We start from the raw sequence: 19243 nt of genomic DNA on the forward strand, positions 1-19243 counted from the left end.
GGAAACTGGGTGGAAGGAGAAAGGGGGGGAACACACCCCATCGTTTTATACTTCTCTGATATTGCCATGCACAGATGAATTATTTCTTGGTTAAGAGAGATTGATTCCACTTTTCTTTTTCAATTGCTATCCACATGAGTTTTGCAAATTTTAAAAAATGTTCCGGGGTGGGGGAGGCGGCAGGCTGTGCTGGCTGCTGGGAGAGAAGTGGACCTCCCTCTGGCTGTGTGCAGAGCGTCCAGGACACAACGCTTTCTTTCCAAACAAAGTACGTGATGCTTACACGTACAGCAAATTCGGATGTCATAAAAAGCCAAAATGCAATGCGGGATTTAAAAAAGAAACCTTGGGGCTGGCGCTGTGGCACAATAGGTTAAAGCCCCAACCTGCAGTGCCGGCATCCCATATGGGTGCCGGTTTGAGTCCCAGCTGCTCCACTTCCCATCCAGCTCTCTGCTGTGGCCTGGGAAAGCAGTGGAAGATGGCTCAAGTGCTTGGGCCCCTGCTCCAGCGTGGGAGACCTGGAGGAAGCTCCTGGCTTCGGATCGGCTCAGCTCTGGCTGCTGCAGTCATTTGGGGAGTGACCAATGGAATGGAAGACCTCTCTCTGGCTCTACCTCTCTCTGTAACTCTGTCTTTAAAAAAAAAAAACCTTTAAACAATCATGGACCCAAACCCTGGGTAAGAAGCAGCTTTCAGAAGAATGTGTGAGAATTCCAATCCTGACGCAACAGAGATGAGCAGGGAAGTGGGGGGAGCGCCTGTCGTGGGTCCTTAGAACGTGACGATCCCGGGTTGCTCGAGTGTCCAGCCTACACACGGCTGCTGTCACGGCCCACCCCCGCCCCGGCCTGCTGCGGGGTCAGGTGGCCTGGGGCTCCGCTAGCATGGTCAGCACTCAGTCACCCTTTCTGGAATGCTGGTGTTACCCGTCCCGGCTTGCTTCCTGGAGCTGAGAGGAGTGGACCTCCCCGCAGAGGCTCAGCCAATCAGAGCAAGCCATCCACCCGGCCAATCAGAGCACCCATCTACCTGGCCAATCAGAGCAAGCCATTTACCCAGCCAATCAGAGCACCCATCAACCCGGCCAATCAGAGCAAGCCATCCACCCGGCCAATCAGAGCACCCATCCACCCGGCCAATCAGGGCAAGCCATCCACCTGCCACAGTGGCCGCCTCAGGTATGGCCGCCGCTGGTTTGCAGGAGGGGCCAACAGCCCTCGCCGCAGTGGGAAGACCCTGCTCTGCTGGACTTTCCACGCCGGGCAAGGAGCAGGTGGGCCAAGAGCTGGACCTACACAGGGGACCTCGTGTGAGGCCGAAACCCAACTGTGCCTGACTGCTCAGTGCTAAGAGTTTGCTCAGGGCGATTTCAGGGCCCAAACAGCCGGCGGGAAAGGGGGGAGGCAGGCAGGGAACACTTCCGAGGAACGGCGCCTTCCCCATGCCCACCCAGCTCTGGCTGCCCCGTCACTGTGGCTCGAGACCCGTGGGAGGCAGCCCGTGCTGGCTTACGCTGCCTGCCGCGCAGGCCCAGCTGGTTGCCAGGGTGCATATGCACAAGGTGCAGGAAGGAGGTGGGGGAAGGCAGTGCCAGGTGCCCCTGCAGCTTCTGCCCTGGCCGGCGGCTGAGCAGAGAGAATCTTCCATCCACTGGTTCACTCCCAAAATGGCCACAATGGCGTAATGGCCAGGGCTGGGCCAGGCCAAAGCCAGGAGCCAGGAGCCAGGAGCTTCTTCCAGGTCTCCTATGTGGGTGCAGGGGCCCAAGGACTTGGGCATCTTCTACTGCTTTCCCAGGCCATAGCAGAGAGCTGGATCAGAAGTGGAGCAGCCAGGACTCAAATGGGTGCCCACATGGGAAGCTGGCGTGCAGGCCATGGCTTAACCCTGTATGCTACAATGCTGACCCCCTCTCCAAATGCCTTTATCACATAAAGAGATTAAGAATTTGAGAAAAACAAGAAAGAAGAGGAGCTAGGAGACGATGGGAAGGGGAAGAGCTGACGTGAGCTGGGCGTCTTCTGTGTCCTGGCCCAGGCTGCAAAGCTGGGCAGAACCAGTTCAGGGTCGAGCCCTTGCGAAATGGACGGACCGTGAGTGCAGCCAGCTTTCGCCCCCGTGGTCACAGAGACAAGTGCCAAGGACTCATCACCCAACACCCAGATGATCTGTCGGAGGAGAAAAGGCGGGGTCAAGAGGCTGACTGACCGCACACAGATTTCAGAGTTCATCACTGGCTCTCTTGGCAGTGCAGGTGGGTCGTGGCCAGGTCGCTGCCCTTGCTAGACAGGACAGGAAGACAGGACAATAGGAAAGTCCCCAGGGGGCCTACACCTGCTTGCTTCAGGTGACTTCATTGTCTTCATTATCATGTGGATTGCAGCCGCCCCCTGGAGGGCGTTTGGCTGTTGTCTCTTTCCCTCCTGATACCTTAGGTCAAATTTGTTCTCTGTCCCCGCCGCCCTGGGTGGAGAGCCAGGCGAGTCTAACCCAGGCAGACAAGGAAGACGAAGGAAGTGACCCAGAGCCAAGCGCAGACCGGCCACTCAGTCCCTGCGCTGGCGAGGCCGGGCTGTGACGTAGAAGGCTGCCTGCGTGACGTCAGACTCCGTGGGAGACTTCCTGCGAGGACGGGAGCAGCGGCAAGCTCCTTACTAAATCGACCGGAACCCGCCCGTTCATCGTCTCCTGTCTGCTGGCTTCCGGGAAGTTTGGACGAGCAGCTCAGTCTCAGCTTGATGACGTGAGTGACTCCATTTTCTTTCTTAGCCTGGTCTGGGGGGGACCTGGAGCGAGACCGCAGGTCTTACTAACAGGTGTCCCTGCACGCCAGTCCCCATTCTGCGTGGCGGCCGCGTCCGATCAATGAATTCCCAACCATGGAGCTTAGCGCTCGAGGCCCCGAGTAAAGGCTGCAGACGGGGGACCCCAGGTCATCAGGAGTTCGCACATGGACCTGACTTACCCCATTCAGGACAATAACCACAAAGCACACCAATCACGGAGAAGGTTCCTTGTGGGGAGAACAGGGCTTCTGCAGTTTGCAGGGGGCAGGAAGTGCAGGCAGCAAGTCCCAGTGGGGTGGGGGTGGGGCTGGTGCGTGTGGTCGGGCCAGTTGGTCACCCGACCTCTAGTCAGCCAGGCTGGGCTTAGGAGGACGGAGGCACCAGTTTACTAACAGCAAGTGCCTGGGCCCTGCCGCCCGCATGGGAGACCCGGATGGAGTTCCAGGCTCCTGGCTTCATCCTGGCCCCGCCTTGGCCATTGCAGCCACTTGGGGAGTGACCCAGGGGATGGAAGATCTCGCTCTGGCTCTGGCTCTCCCACTCTCTGTAACTTTGCCTTTCAAATAGACTAAATCTTAAAAAAAGAAAGAGAAAGTGACTTTCTTTTAATAAATAAATAAATGACCAAAATTTGAAAATTGGAGGATTTCGTGTGAAAGTTGGGGTTCCGGCTTCTTTGGAACCCTGAGAGATAAGTGTAGCGTTCACCCCGAGTTTGCAGATAAGGGAGCTGACGCATGAAAGTCACAGCTCACGTGAGGGCGCAGAGCTAGTGCAAGGTGTAGCGGGGACTCCCCCTTGAGGTGGGCGGGGCTTTCTGGTCCCCACCCCACACCCTCACCCAGTGTGGCCTCCCCTGGGCTCTGCCCCTGCCCTCTAAGGATGCCTGGCTTTTCCTTGACTCTCACCAATGCCATTGTCACCTCTGCAGAAAACCACTCCCCACGAAACTTAGAAGTCTTCGTCTCTGTCTCTGGCCTCTGCATTTCCTACATAGAACTTGCCACAGTTTCTAATGTTTTCTTGTTTGTGATTTGTGATTTTATTCGCCTGGGGCCAACACTGGGGCATAGCAGGTAAAGCCACTGCCTGCAGTGCCGGCATCCCATACGGGCTCCGGTTTGAGTCCCGGCTGCTCTACTTCCGATCCAGCTCTCTACTGTGGCCTGGGAAAGCAGGATTTATTTGGTCTGTGTCTTCCATTAATTATGAATTCCATAAAAGCCAATGCTATTTGGGAGATGGCCCAAGTGCTTGGGGTCCTACGACCCATGTGGGAGACCTGGATGGGGTTCTGGGCTCCTGGCCCTGGTCTGGGCCAGCTGTGGCCATTGTGGCCATTAAGGAGTGAAACAGCGGATAGAAGATATCTCTCTCTCTCTCTCTCTAACTCTGTGTTTCAAGTAAATCTTAGAAAGAGAAAGTCCACGCTGTTGCTAAGACCTCCCCTGAGCCCCTGTAGACTGAGGAGGGTGTGACCCCACGATTAGCTGAGCCCCGAGCTCACCACCGGGGAGCTGAGGTGACTGACAGCCCCGCTTGCCCTTTCCAGATCACTTGCACTTGAGGCTGAGGTCCTGATGGGCAGGAAAGCATTTTTGCTTCTTAACCCATGAAATCCTCTGTGTCCAGGAAGCCTTGGGGTGAGCGCTGCTGCCTGTCCAACCCACAAGTGACCTTTCCCCGTCAGTCGTCCAGGCTGCTGGGAAGTGGACCATGTGACCTAGCATCCCTGCGTCCTGGAATTGTCCTTGAGGGCGGGGCACTGTAGGTGCCCAGTGTGAGGGTCATCGCTCCTGTCGTTAGGGTCTGACTTGTTCCTGGAAATCGGCTTTAAGACTTTGGTCCATGTGGAGACTGCAGCAAACGCATAAGAAGATGAACTTCTGCAGGGGGCCAGGGAGAGCAACTGAGAATCAGGAATGACCACGCAGCCTCCCCCCTCTTCTCCCCATCCTCCTTTCCCCTCCTTCCCCTCCTCCTCCCCCTCCTCCCCCTCCTCCCCCTCCTTTCCCTCCTTCCCTTCCTTTCCCTCCTTCCCCTCCTCCTCCTCCCCCTCCTCCTCCCCCTTCTTCCCCTCCTCCCCCTCCACCCCTCCTCCCCCTTCTCCTCCTCCTCCTTCCTCACTATAAAGGGGAAGGTTTAGCTCGGTTTTGGAGGTCCAAGTACCCAACCGGGCAGCTCCCATGGGTACAGGCTTTGGGGATGGCTTTCTTGCTGGCAGAGTGCAGGAGTGGCGCCAGGCATCACACAGCACGCGCCCGTCTAGGGCTCTTCCGCAGACATTGTCGTACCGAGTTGTGATGACTTGTGTCTGAGCCTAGCAGGGGGTGTACTACAGAGCACTCTGCATCCTTAGCTCAGGGCCGCAAAGCACGGCAGACGCTCCGTCACCGTGGAAGGACTCAGTCCCCCTGTCCAAGAACACGTGGTTGAGTTGGGGAATTAACGCATGGGAAAGTGGGAAATGACCCTAGGACAATTGCTTGCTAGGAACTAAAGGAGAGATGAGTAAAAGATTGCGACAGGGAGAGAGTAGGGAGTGCTGGGGGCACAGACAGGCGTCTGGAGGGAGACCGTGGGAGGCACAGAGAATGGCACAGCCAAGCTACAGGGCAGGAAAACCCAGCACCTCCGGGACTTCCTGGGGACGGAGGGAGTGAAGGAAGGACTGCGTGATGGGCAGCTCATCGTGGCTATGACCGGACGCCTGGTGCAGCCCACTGATGAAGGAAGGTGGTGTACTTTGGCTCACGGTTTTGGAGGGTCTCCACTCATGGTCAGGTGGACCCCATCGGTTGGGCCGTGCAAAGAGCCCAGGGGGTGGCAATGGTGGAGCGTGTGCAGACGGAGGCACTTGTGAGCCAGGAGGTGGAGAGTGGCTGGGCCTGCCTCAGGCTTTTATACCCAGCCCTCTGGTGGAGACGCACTAGGCTCACCTCATTACTGCTGTTACATAAAGTTCCCACCCTCCCAGCACTGTCAACACACCATTCTGGGTTGTTTTTTTAAAGATTTATTTAATTATTCAAAAGGTGGAATGATAGAAAGAAAAGGAGAGAGAGAGAGCACACTCTCCAAATGCCCACAAGAGCTAGGGCTGGGCCAGGCTGAAGGCAAGAGCCAGGAACTCTCTCTAGGTCTCCCACATGAGTGGCAGGAACCTAAGTACTTGAGCCACCCTCTGCTGGCTCCTAGGTCACGGAGCAGGAAACTGAATCAGACGCACACAGCAGCCAGGACTCCAACCAGACCCTCCGGTGTGGGGTGCAGGGCTCCCAGGAGGCTGCCTAACTCACTGCCCCACTCGGTGGGCTCATCTGGGGAAAGCTGTAGCAGGTGGAGGCCACTGAGGTGACTCAATGGAGACAGAAACTGGAGATGCTGCTTAGGGGCAGGTGACCAGGGCTGCAGGGCCGCGCTGAGAACTTTGGACGGTGTTTAGTAAGCGCAGAGACTGCTTGAAGAAGGAGCTGACAGGGGCTGTTTTCAGAAGCTCAGTTTGGTGGTGCGGAGCACATGGATTGGAAGTAGAAGGAGGGAGGTGCAGGCCCGAGCCCAGGTGGCGATGCTAAACACAGGAGTCTGGCCAAGGGCAGCTCGTCTTTCCCAGGGCTGTGTTGCGGGTGAGTGCGTCTCATTCAGGAGTCATTGGCCGTCGCACAGCTACGTGAGAGGGAACGCCAGGATGCAGCTCAGGACGGAGTCGCTACGGGAGACCGCAGAAGATGGACGTGCGCTCTCAGGCAACCCTGTCCACAGGTGCCACACGCTGTCAGCAACCCGAGCGTCTATCGGCAGACGAATGGCCACACAACACACGCTCCGCACATACGTGCCGCGGACCGAGATCCGCCATCAGAGGAGGGGTTCTGACGCGTGCCACACCACAGATGTCCTCAGCAGGTTTCCAGGGTGACAGTGGACTGCCTGAGGCAACGAGCTTTATAAAGAAAAATGGTGTCTCCACGTGCATCGGGAGTCCAATCACGTTCAAGCTAGAGAGAAGGAAAGGCCGGAAGGTGTTAGAACAAAAACCCTAGGGTTCCACTGAAGCCGTCAAATCCAGAGATGGACAGCAGAAGGTGGTTTCCGGGGGCTGGGGCGAGAGCAGTGGGGGCTGCTGTTTAACCGGAGCAGTTTCAGCTTGGGAAGGCGGGAAACGTGCCGACGTGGATGATGGTCTTGGTGGCCACGTGAGCACGTGAAGGTGCTTTGTGCCACTGAGCGTGCACCGAGCCGTGGAGGAGATGTGTGATTTTACCACTGCCACAGGGAGATGCTGCGCCTGCTCACCGTCCTAGTGAACCGAGTCACTGCTCCACAGTGGGGCCAGGGCTCTGCAGGGACTGCGCAGCAGGGAGAGGACACGAGCCCAGGGCTCCCACGTGAATGAGCAAGGGAAGGAAAAGGAGCTTGGTCAGACCTTCCAAGATCACACCTCAGAGCGGGCGCTGTGGCGTAGCAGGTGAAGCCGCCGCTTACAGTGCCGGCATCCCATATGGCCGCCGGCTCGAATCCCGGCTGCTCCACTTCCAATCCACCTCTCTGCTGTGGCCTGGGAAAGCAGCAGAAGGTGGTCCAAGTGCTTGGGCCCCTGCACCCACATGAGAGACTGGGAGAAGCTCCTGGCTCCTGGTTTTGGATCGGCCCAGCTCTGGCTGTTGCAGCCATTTGGGGAGTGAACCAGCAGATGGAAGGTCTCTCTGACTCTCCCTCTCTATAATTCAGACTTTCAAATAAGTAAATAAGTAAATTTTTTTTAAAAAAAAGAGACTACATTCTACCTCCCAACTTCTAGCATCTAAACTAAAAGGAAAAATCCGAGCCCTGTGTATTTTTGAGATTTTTTTCACCAAGGCATGGACATGTAACCCTTTCTTTTTTTTTGGGGGGTGGAGAAGTATGATGGAGATCTTGAACCACTTCCCCAGTTGTTCGATAGTAATTATGCATATGTCTTTGAACAAATAACAACAGATCCTTGGCAAGAAACGAGTTCTTAATGGTCATTGGCTTCTGGCCAGTTTTTCTTACAGAGCTTGGAGAGAGAAATAAATAAATAGTGTAATATATTCAGTTCAGTCCATTGCAGCAATGCGATTCTGTGCATGTGGGAAGTCGGAAAGAATGAGTAGGCAGATGGGTGTGAAGAGGAATATAAAGCAAGAAATTGCGTTTATTTAAATTTATCTTATTTAAAAAAATTTGTTAGTAACGTGCAATACTTGTACAATTTTTTATGGGATAGAGTGCAATATTTCAGCACATGTACACAGAAGAAACCAACCTAACCGGGCAACCAGCCTTTCTGTTTCTTTGTTTATTTATTTATTTTTTTGAAGATTTATTTTACTTATTTGAAAGACAGAGTCACAGAGAGAGGTAGAGACAGAGAAAGAGGTCTTCCATCCGCTGGTTCACTCCCCAAATGGCCATAACAGCTGGAGCTGCACCGATCTGAAGCCAGGAGCCAGGAGCTTCTTCCGGGTCTCCCACGGGGGTGCAGGGGCCCAAGCACGTGGGCCATCTTCTACTGCTCTCCCAGGCCACAGCAGAGAGCTGGATCAGAAGTGGAGCTGCCGGGCCTTGAACCAGCACTCATAGGGGATGCGGGTGCTGCAAGTATCTCTTTCATACACTGACTTCATTCGCTTCTGATGTATATTCCGAAGTAGGTAGTTGGGTCTATTTCTAGGTTTCCGAGGAACCTCCATAATGAGTCCTGATTCGAATTTCCACTCCCAATACATAAGGATTCCCCTTTCGCTGCGCTCTTGCCAGCACTTGCTATTTTATCTTCATGATGAAAGCCAGTCTAACTATGCGAATGTGACTCACTGTGGCTTTGATCTGCATTTCCGTGATGGCTAAGGGCGGCAGTTTTTCATAGATTTGCTGCCATTTGTCTGTCTGCTGAGAAATTTCCATCAGATCGTCTATCCATTTCTTAACTGAAGTGTTTGTTTTGGTAGCAGTTGTGTGTGGGATTGCTCTTAAAAGCTCTTTCTCAGTGAGTTTGTTATTGGTGTATACACATGGCATTGATTCTGTGTGTTAATTTTGTATTCTTCAACTTCACTAAATTCATTTGTCATTTTTTTTTAAAAGTATTTATTTTATTTATTTGACAGGTAGAGTTACAGAGAGAGGTAGAGACAGAGAGAAAGGTCTTCTATCCACTGGTTCACTCCCCAGATGGCCGCCACGGTCGGAGCTGCACCGATTCAAAGCCAGGAGCCAGGAGCTTCTTCTGGGTCTCCCACGTGGGTGCAGGGGCCCAAGGACTTGGACCATCTTCTACTGCTTTCCCAGGCCACAGCAGAGAGCTGGATTGGAAGAGGAGCAGCCGGGACTCGAACTGGCGCCCTTATGGGATGCTGGCACTGCAGGCGGTGGCTTTACCTGCTATGCCACAACGCCGGCCCCATTTATCAGTTCTGAGTCTCTTGGTGGGGCCATTAGGTTTCTCTCTGTAGAATCCTGTCTCCTGCAAACACGGGTACTTGACGTCTTCCTTTCCTTTTTGTATATTATTTCTTTCTCTTGCCCAGTGATCCTGGCAAAGACGTCCAGTAGTTTACTGACCACGAGCAGTGTGAGTGGGCATCCTTGTCTGGTTCCAGATCTTAGAAAACACTTTCGGCTTCAATAGAATATTGACTGTGTGGTTATTATAGATAACCTCAATGTTGAGGTATGTTCCTTGTTTTTAATTTCTTCAAGACTTTCGTCATGAATGGATATTGGCTTTTATTGAATGGTCCCTCTACACCTATTGAAATAATCATATGATTTCATTCTGTAGTGTGATGTAATGTATTGTGCTAATTGATCTGCATATATTGAAACATCCCTACATACTAAGGATAAATCCCACTTGGTCACGATGAAGGGGATGTGATTTGGATTCAGTTAGTTTTTTCTTGAGAAGTTTTGCATCTATATTCATCAGGAACATTGGCCTACCATTTTACCATTTTGAATAATCTTATAATCATTATTTTGAATTTTTATAAGCATTTTTATTTGAAAGGCAGAATGGCAAAGAAACAGAAAGGGGGAAGGAAGAGAGAAAGACCCTCTATTCACTAGGTCACTCCCCAAGTGTCTACAACAGCTAGGGCTTGGCCAGGTCTCAGATAGTAGCCTGGAACTCCATCTGGTCTCCTACATGAGTGCAGGGGCCCGAGTAGGTGGGCCATCCTCCACTGCCTTCCCAGGTACATTAGCAGGAATGCTGGATCTGGAGCAGAGGAGCTGGGACTTGAGCCAGCACGTGGGTGTGGAATGGGGGCATTGCAGGTGGTGGCTTAACCTGCTGCACCATCATGCCCACCCCTCTTCTGAGTCCCTTGTTGGGCACTTCCTCAATCTTGTTCTCCTTGGAGCCTGTTACCAAAGCATGGCTGTGTCCCCTTGGAGGCACCACGCTGCATTGCTTTCTCGTATGTCCTGTGTCCCTACACTGGTGTTTGTGTGTCTGGTAGAATGTGGTGGAATGAGAAGGCCATGCCAAGATGGCCACTGGCAACGGAGCCTGCCAGGCAACAGGCTGTGATTGGATGGCTTTGGAAACCACATGGTAACTGTTGCTTGGCAACAGGCTGTGATTGGATGGCTTCGGAAACTGCCTGGCAATAGGCTGTGATTGGTTAGGGCATAGACCGCCCCTTGACCGGATTGGCTGCCTTGGCCATATAAGCTGCTGTACCAACTGAAATAAACGAGTCTGCAGACTGCTCGCCTCTGGCCCGCTTTCACCTGACTCCCGGGGTCTGTGTGGTGACTCCGCGCCTCTTGCCCCCACCATGCTCCTCCTCTCAGAAACAAATCCACAGCAACAGTAGATGAACTGCTTCTGTCACTTTTAGCAAGTGGCTTTAGTGGTAGAGTGTCTTTCCCTACAGCTCTGTCTTCAGGTGTAGACCCGGTTATTCCCAGTTCAGTGCTATGGGCTGGTCTCCCTGTGTCTTTTCCCCCAGCAACTGATGGCAGCAGCGGCAGGGACTGGGGTGCTCCTCCCCATCCCAGCAGGGCTGTGTGGGTCTTCATGGAGGCCCACGAGGCAGGGTGTGGGGTCACAGGGCTGCTGGCCCTCAGTCTGCTGTGGCTGGGGTTGCGGGACCACTGGCCCAGAGTCCTAGAGGGGTCAGTTGGGTACCTGCACCAGTAGGGGCATGGTCAGGGTCTGGCAGGGGCACAGGAGTGGCAGCCGCAGGGGCAGGCAGCCTCAGGTTTCTCTGCAATGTCCCCGCACCCACCTACCTTTTCTTCACCCGGTTGGTCACTCTCTGCATGTCTGGGGTGGGGAAGGAATGGAAGGAGTGATCCTGTGACCACCTGCACTGCAGTGCTAGGCCACACCTGGAGCCGCAGCCCGCCAAGGCCATGCGGCAGCCCCAGCTGATGCGGGCTGAGATGCGAGTCCTCGGTTCTGGGGCCACAGATCTCTGTGTAAGACCAAGGCAGGTGCAGGGTCCTCTCTAGCAGCGCTCCCTTGGAACAGTGATGGGCAGTACCTGCCCAGAGGAACCTCTGCCAGATGAAGACATGGCCCCATGCTCACTTTGGTGCCCTGGTCCCCAGTGGCTGGAGTCTTGCAGCCTGCAGTGGCTGGTCCACCTGCAGTTGGGGGAGGGGTGGCACAGGCAGTCCCTTGGCCATCTATCCACACTGACATTAAGCTGAGTTACACCTGATTCTTACCACTTTCTTCCCCTCCCTCCCTCCCTCCCTCCATCCCTTCCTTCCTTCCTTCCTTCCTTCCTTCCTTCCTTCCTTCCTCTCTCTCTCTTTCTCTCTTTCTCTCTTTCTCTCTTTCTCTCTTTCTCTCTCTCTTTCTCTTTCTTTCTTTTTTAAATTTATTTGAAAGGCAGAATTTGAGAGAGATCTTCCATCTGCTGATTCACCACTGAAATGGCCACAGTGGTCAGGGCTGGGCCAGGCCAAAGCCAGGAGCCAGGAGCTTCCTCCAGGTCTCCTATGTGGGTACAGGGGTACAAGCTCTTGGCCCGTCCTCCGCTGCTTTCCCAGGCACTTTAGCAGGGAGCTGGACTGGAAGCAGAGCAGCTGGGACACAAACTGGCCGTCCAGTATGGAACACGGCATCACAGACAGCGGCTTAGCTCATTGCGTCACTACCGCGGCGCCTCCAAGATCTTTCTGATGACCTCCCGTGCAGGTGTCAAGTGAAGCCAGGAAAAAGTAGGACCAGGACGTTAACAGGTAAAGTACAGAGAGACGTGGCCCAGCTGGGCTGGAGTGGAGCCAGAAAGCACCACGTCCTGGAGAGCCTATGGAGCCTAAACACTTCAGCCGTCTTTTGGGGTGCACCGGCAGGAAGCTGGATCGGAAGTGGAGCAGCAGGGACTTGAACCTGCACCCACGTGGGCTGCTCCCCCGGTGTTCTTATATTTGATTCCAAGTCCCCCAACCCTTGTCCCTCCTGTTGCCCCGGGGGCCACATCCATCCCCAGATCCCAGCCTCTGACCTGGCACATCCCACAGTCATCTCAGATTCAACCTGGCCCCCAACAGCGTGCTCATCCCCGCAGCAAACCAGGTCTCCTCCAGCTTTGGTTGAGAATGGCCGCATCCATTCCCCAGAGGCGCCAGGTCAGAGTGAGACCCTTGGCAGAGCCTACACTCCACCTAACAGCAGCGAGCTGGTCCCCGGGCCCCTGCACGGCGTGCAGGCACTATGTCTGGTGCCTTCTGCACACTGACCTGACTTTGCACCAACAGTGTCTTTGCAAGAGGAGAATTATTCTCCCTCAGAAAACTGGGGCAGGAGCGATTAGACCAGGGCCCTTCAGGCCTTCCCAGGGGAGATGACGGGTACTCCCCTCGGCCCTCCATGCCCTTAGCAATGGAGCACAACACTGGCGTGAGGACGCCCTGTCTGGCTCTGTTTCCAGGAATCCCGGAGGGGAAACTCACATAGCACGGAATTCTCACTTGAACCTGAATGGCAGCATGGCATTTGACAACGTGTGCACCTTCCGCTCTACGTGCCTTCCAGATCTTTCCACTCCTGCAGGATGAAGCCCTGGCCTGCAGATCTGCTCGCTCTGCCTCTCCCTGCCCCTGCAGCACTCAGGAGCTGGGAGCCGTCAGCTTCCTCCCGGACGCCCTCATTGCTTCCTGCTGGGTCAACAGCATGGGTCTCAGCGTGGACACCACCATGCCCTCGGCAGGACTGGGTGACACTGCTGTGACAGCGCTTGCTCACCACCCGTCTCCTGGCTTGGACCTTCCCGCTCCCAGACCCCACGCTCACTCAGCCCGGGTTACCCAGCTGCACTGCACCTGCGGGGCCTGGATGAGTGGGGGGTGCTGATAGCGCCAGCCGCAGAATCTCAGAAGATGAGAAGACCCCCTCAAGTTGTTTTGGGGCAATGAGTGGTGGGGATGGGGGTCGGGAGAGAGTCTGCACGGGGTAGGCGGAGAAGCTGGGGCTGAGTCTTCAGGAAAGGAGTTGCTTCTCCATGAGTAGGCGGAGCGAGGCGGTCTGGGGCGGATGTGAGAGCCCTGGTGGCCCCTGCTGCTTCCACGCAATGTCCAGTGCGAGGTTGCTGGGCAGCTGGGCAGGGTCCTGCGGGCTACAGCCAGGATCTCCACTTTGCACGGCCGGCCGAGTCTGCCCAAAGCTCCCGGCAGGCAGGGAGGAGTGGGCTGGGGGCGGAGTCTGGCTGGGGGCGGAGTCAGGCACCCCTGCAGTTGATGGACAGGACCCAGGCCCCACTCAGCCTGGGTGTGTAGATGACGCGTGGGGGGAGGATTCCCCAACCCATGACAGAAACGCTGAAGCCTGCCCGGAGTTACCCTGCTCTGAGCACACGGGTAAGGTAAAACACACACAGCCCGAGTCACAGAGCCGCTCGAGTCTGCCTCCCCGCCCTTCCCCGGCCACTGTGAGTACAAGTGGATGTGAGAAGGAGCTCTTGGAAGGACTTCTTATAGGCAAAGCTCTATCTCCTGCCTGCTGAAGCCACGCCCGTGGAGACAGCAATGTTCTTAAAATCCTACACCTTAAGGCCAGTGCTGTGGCGTAGCAGGTAAGGTCGCCACCTGCAGCGCTGCCATCCCATGTGGGTGCTGGTTCAAGTCCGGGCTGCTCCACTTCCAATCCAGCTGTGTGCTATGGCCTGGGAAAACACTTTACTCTTTATGATGCCAAACATTACAGCAAAAATTAAGTCTTCATGTATAAGTTTTTCTTTTTTTTTTAAGGATTCTGTTTTAGCCAAAGAAATGCTTTAAAAATAATTCTTGTGTTCACAAATAGTTTGCATGGCACAATTGTTTGCATGGCAAACAGGTAGTGGTGAGTGGAAGCTTTTTGACCAGGTCATTGCAGGCTGACAGCCGGGAAGGTGCACCAGCCAGCTGCCTCACCTGCCAGCTCCGTGAAATCACAAAAGGCAGTCAGCAGAGAGCAGTTCACACCCAGAGCTTCAAGCTTCGCAGAAAGCCCTGGGCTGCAACATTGTCACGAGCACTGAGGGGTCTTCCCAGCTGGGAGCGGCCAGACTCTCACCTCCCGGTGTCCCCGGAGTGGATGAAAGGAGGTGAAAAGGCAGACAGGAGGAAGGACGCAGCAGCTGCGCTCCAGATGTCATCGTCATTTGATTGCACATGGGAAGAGGATAAACACTGGCAAGTGGGGAGGTCGCTCTGTCAAGCATCTCATGGAGGCTGAGCAGATTTCTAGGTGGTGCCAGGTCCCCCCTGAGCCCAAAGCAGTCCTGCATCCCCCCGCTGTGACCCAAGCAGCCCAGCCCTGCCCTGGAGCCCTTCCCATTCCTGGGGGCTCTGAGGTCCAACTGCTGTGTGTCGTCTTCTGTCTCCTGAGACTTGCATGTTGACCTTTGGCGACAACCTCCAAGAGCCACCTGCCTCTCTCCTCCTGGTGCTGAAAGGATTGGACCAGCACAGAGGGACCAGTTTAGGATGCCTGGAAATCCGGGCGGGATTTCCAGGGATGGAGGCCGGCATGGTGGCATAGCGGGTAAAGCTGCCACCTGCAGTGCTGGAATCTCATACGGCACCAGTTCAAATCCCGGCTGCTCCACTTCCAATACAGCTCTCTGCTGTGGCCTGGGAAAGCAGTAGAAGATGGCCCAAGTCCTTGGGCCCCTGCACTCATGTGGGAGACCCAGAAGAAGCTCCTGGCTCCTGCTTCAGATCGGCACAGCTCCGGCCATTGAGGCCATCTGGGGAGAGAACCAGCAGATGGAAGACCTCTCTCTCTCTTTCTCTGTCTCTGCCTCTGCCTCTTTGTAACTCTGCCTTTCAAATAAAATAAAATAAAATAGATCTTTTTTTAAAAAGAGAGAGAGATTAAAGGATAGTTCCAATGGGAGAGAAGCAGGTGTAGGCAGAAAGAAACAGGGTTAAGAAATCCGACTGCTGCGGGCCGAGCCTGAGCGGGACCTGGGAGGCCAGGCTGTGCGTGCTGCTTCTCTCCCAGGACAGGAAGTGTTCAAGGTGTCTGACTCACAGCCTTCACTGTTAGCCGCACCGCGGAGGGCAGCGTTCCTCCATCTTCCTGTCTTGGGTCAGTCCCACAGCACAGGTCCAGGTAACCCTCACTCTGCTGCAGCAGGTCCTCAGGCGTTCAGAGATCCCACACAGCACTGTCTCAGCCTGGTTGTGTTTCTGGGACAAGATGCCATAGCCTGGAGAGCTTCTAGCCAGCAGAGGTCTATTTCTCCCAGTGCTGGAGGCTGGGCGGCCCCCAGTTAGGCCTCTGCAGATTCAGGGTCTGGCTAAGGACCCCTAAGAAGAAGACTTGACATCATGGTAGACTAGACTGTCTAAAGGATTTCCCACTGCCGAATGATGAGACCTGCACAAACCAACGTGCTGATCGTGGGTCTTCCCGGATAACGTAAACCTTGCACTGTAGAGAAAACCTTGAACTGAGACCGAAGACAAGTGCTGGGATCCCCGGATGTGAGCTTGTCCCGCCCGCCGGGGCTGACCATGCTCTGTGGTGTGGGACTCAGGCTTTGGGTCAGTGGAAGAGGAGCAGCTGAACGGGAGGCGTCCTGATTGGAGGCAGTGGAGTGAAGAGGCCCTCGCACAGCTAGCTTGCCCACACTTTCAGCACACGGGTTTTCCAGAGGTCAAGGTTAACCAGATCTGCCCATCAAACAAAATGCTGTAGTTATGTATAAGGTATCTTAAAGCAATAGGGGCCAGTGTTGTGGTGCAAGGGGCCAAGCTGCCACAGTGATGCCGGCGTCCCATAGCAGGGCACAGGTTCAAGTCCCGGCTGCTCCATTTCCCACCCCATCTAATGAGCCTAATGAGCCTGGGAAAGCAGCAGAAGATGGCCCAAGTGTTTGGGCCCCTGTACCCACTTGGGAGACCTGAAAGAAGCTCCTGGCTCCTGGCTTCTGATTGGTGCAACTGTTGCTTTTGGGGAGTGAACAAGCGGATGGAAGACCTCACTCTCTGCCTGTAATTCTGCCTTTCAAATAAATAAATCTTTTCTTAAAAAATTGAAATCCACGCATTGCTTTGTCACAATCAACATTGTCCATGTTGCATCGGAGGCCACACCGGACCTGTGCCATGGGACTGACCTGCTGGTCACACGGTACATGGGAGGCCACACTGGACCTGTGCCATGGGGCTGACCCGCCGGTCACATGATGCATGGAGGCCACACTGGACCTGTGCCGTGGGACTGACCCGCTAGTCACATGATGCATGGAGGCCATGCTGGACCTGTGCCATGGGGCTGACCCGCTGGTCACATGGTCTGTTAGGGTTTGAGCTTTGTCCTTCGACTCTGTCGAGGTTCACATACTTCTTCTACATCTTCTCTACAAGTTCTAAATCACAAAGGCTAGGAAAATATAACAAGTTTTTGGAAAAGTGAACAGGTTGGGGTGGGCGTTTAAATGCCCCCACTACACACTGGAGGGCCTGACTCCAAGTCCCTGCTGCCGACTCCAGTTGGAGTCTGGGAGGCAGCAGGTGGCGGCTCAAGCAGTCAGGTTTCTGCCACCCACATGGAGACTGGGGTCGAGTTTCCAGCTCGCAGCTTACAACCTGGCCCAGCCAGGGCTGCTGCAGGCATTTGTGAAATAGACCAATAGTTAGAAGTACTCTCTGTGTGTGTGTGTGTGTGTGTGTGTGTCTCTCTGTCTCTCACTCTCCGTCTCCCTGCCTCTTCGTCTCTCAAATAACTAAATAAACAATGATTTTTAAGAAGATTTATTTATTTATTTGAAAGAGTTACAGAGAGAGAAAGAGAAGCAGAGAGAGAGAGAGAGAGAGAGAGAGAGAGAGAGTCTTCTATCCATTGGTTCATTCCCCAATTGGCCGCAACGGCCAGAGTTGCACTGATCCGAAGCCAGGAGCTTCTTTTGGGTCTCCCACACAGGTGCAGGGGCCCAAGCACTTGGGCCATCTTCTACTGCTTTCCCAGGCCATAGCAGAGAGCTGGATTGGAAGTGGAGCAGCCAGGACTCGAACTGGAGCCCATATGAGAGGCCAGCACTGCAGGTGGCGGCTTTACCCACTATGCCACAGCTCTGGCCCCAATAAATGATGTTTTTTTATTTTTTTTATTTTTATTTTTTGACAGGCAGAGTGGACAGTGAGAGAGAGAGACAGAGAGAAAGGTCTTCCTTTGCCGTTGGTTCACCCTCCAATGGCTGCTGTGGCCAGCGCACTGCGGCCGGCGCACCGCGCTGATCCAGTGACAGGAGCCAGGTGCTTCTCCTGGTCTCCCATGGGGTGCAGGGCCCAAGTACTTGGGCCATCCTCCACTGCACTCCCGGGCCACAGCAGAGAGCTGGCCTGGAAGAGGGGCAACTGGGACAGAATCCGGCGCCCCAACCGGGACTAGAACCCCGTGTGCTGGCGCTGTAAGGCGGAGGATTAGCCTAGTGAGCCGCGGCGCTGGCCTCAATAAATAATGTTTTTGCATGAATTGGTTTTTTCAAAAATTAACATGCTTTACTTTCTCAGAGGTATGGAAAAATCCATCAGGTGGTGTGGGGTTTCCATCTGCCTCCCCTCCCCCCAGCACACACACACACACACACACACTTCGCTCCACCATTAATTAATTAATTAATTAAATACATTTGCTGGGGTTCATGAAGCCAGATTATTAGCACCGACTGCAGTCTGTGGCTCACCGTAGGGCTCACTGCTTGTGCTGTAGATTTTGACATTCGTGAAATGCCTTGGATCCATCCTTACAGCGTCATTCACAATAGTTTCACCACCAAGACAGCTCCCTCCTGGCCGCCAGGAGCAGTTCACTCGCAAAGGGAAAAGTATCCTATCGGCAGCTGATTTCTCCGAGGGTGGAGTCAGAAGAGACAGGAGCATTCGTTCTCCGAACTGCTGCATTACTGACACAATTTTGCTAAGCAGATCATTTGAACGGTTTCCAGCTGAAGACGTGACTTCTCTCTCCATGGAGGTAACCACGACTCTCAAACAATCGTGCTTTAATCTCCGCCTTTCCAGTATGGGTGCCTTGATTCTGTTTCTTTCCTTCACCCTGCTGGACCCTACAGCAAAGCCTGCGTCCGGGAGACGGCGCTTCTCCTGTCTGGAATGGGGACACTGGCATGGTTTTACCCTTCACTGTGATTTTGCCTGTCGTGTTTTTTTTTTTTTTTTTTTTTTTTTTTTGACAGGCACAGTGGACAGTGAGAGAGAGAGACTGAGAGAAAGGTCTTCCTTTGCCGTTGGTTCACCCTCCAATGGCCGCCGCGCTGATCCGATGGCAGGAGCCAGGAGCCAGGTGCTTCTCCTGGTCTCCCATGGGGTGCAGGGCCCAAGGACTTGGGCCATCCTCCACTGCACTCCCGGGCCACAGCAGAGAGCTGGCCTGGAAGAGGGGCAACCGGGACAGAATCCGGTGCCCCGACCGGGACTAGAACCCGGGGTGCCGGCGCCGCAAGGAGGAGGATTAGCCTAGTGAGCCGCGGCGCCGGCCTTTGCCTGTAATTTTTAACAACTATCCTTATCAATTTAAAACCAGCTCTTTCTCTTTTTTAGGCAAAGCTGGAATGCTTTCAGGGGCGGGTGTTCAGAGTAGGAAGTTCGCTGAAGGGGCCACTTCTCAGACCGAACCAGACCCAGCGTGCATTGCGCGGCGGAGCGGGATTTGGTAATCTCAGGTACTCGTGTGTAGCAGCGACGCCGACGCACGGGAAATCGTCTGATGCCACATAGTTGCAACAGGGAAGAACATGGGTTTTTCTTAAAAAAAAAACACAGACACTGTTTATGCTTCTGGGTCCGGAATGCTTCTGCGCGTCACACGGAGAGGAAGCAAAAACTCACAATTAATCGTGCAAATTATGCAAACGCCGCCGAGACCTCACTCGGCGTGTGGACCGGCTCTTGTGCGGCTGGAAACAGAAAGAACAGCTCACCTCTCGGTGTCTTCCAGAAAATCATTCCAAACAAGT

The 19243-nt window shown here is 54.4% G+C and overlaps 1 long non-coding RNA gene across 1 annotated transcript; it reads left to right on the forward strand.

Moving 5' to 3' along the window:
- The first annotated feature begins 583 nt into the window (after positions 1-583).
- On the forward strand, positions 584-16975 carry LOC138843397 (uncharacterized). Its single transcript, XR_011378065.1, has 3 exons — positions 584-1276; positions 2041-2746; positions 12710-16975. It is a non-coding gene; the product is annotated as an uncharacterized lncRNA (long non-coding RNA).
- The last annotated feature ends 2268 nt before the right edge of the window (positions 16976-19243 follow it).

This window comes from Oryctolagus cuniculus, chromosome 8, assembly GCF_964237555.1.
Source record: "Oryctolagus cuniculus chromosome 8, mOryCun1.1, whole genome shotgun sequence".
Taxonomy (NCBI): Eukaryota; Metazoa; Chordata; class Mammalia; order Lagomorpha; family Leporidae; genus Oryctolagus; species Oryctolagus cuniculus.